Genomic DNA, 449 nt, shown 5'->3' with positions numbered 1-449 from the left:
CATGTTGAGGAACATTCTAGAGGTTTTAATGGAGTCAACCCCAAAAGAGATAGACGCAACAAGGCTAGAGAAGGGAGTGTGCGACATGGAAGAGGTGGTGGCCGTTCATGAGTTTCACATTTGGGCAATCACCCTTGGAAAAATTCTGTTGGCATGTCACGTGAAGATCAAGCCAGAGGCTGATGCGGATATGGTTCTTGACAAGGTTATAGACTATATAAAGAGGGAATACAACATCAGTCACGTCACCATTCAGATTGAACGCTAATGATGCCTTTGAGAATTGAGGTGTCTTTGTATGAATGAATTTCGAAAATTTCTTTTAGTTTAGTTTTGACTGAGATAGGGATCACTTACTCTTCTACCTCCTTTCTGGTGTAATCATCATCATCATCACAATCAGATTGTGAAACCTAACAAAATATTTAAGTTATGGGCCTTAATTTTTC

The 449-nt window shown here is 39.6% G+C and overlaps 1 pseudogene; it reads left to right on the top strand.

The window, feature by feature from the left end:
* LOC17883576 overlaps positions 1-405 on the top strand; it is a 1,456-nt pseudogene extending 1,051 nt beyond the window's left edge.
* Positions 406-449: the final 44 nt, after the last annotated feature.

Source organism: Capsella rubella, unplaced genomic scaffold (assembly GCF_000375325.1).
Source record: "Capsella rubella cultivar Monte Gargano unplaced genomic scaffold, Caprub1_0 scaffold_6, whole genome shotgun sequence".
NCBI classification, from domain to species: Eukaryota; Viridiplantae; Streptophyta; class Magnoliopsida; order Brassicales; family Brassicaceae; genus Capsella; species Capsella rubella.
Note: the sequence above shows the minus strand (reverse complement) of the source record. Positions and strands in the feature narration are given on the sequence as shown.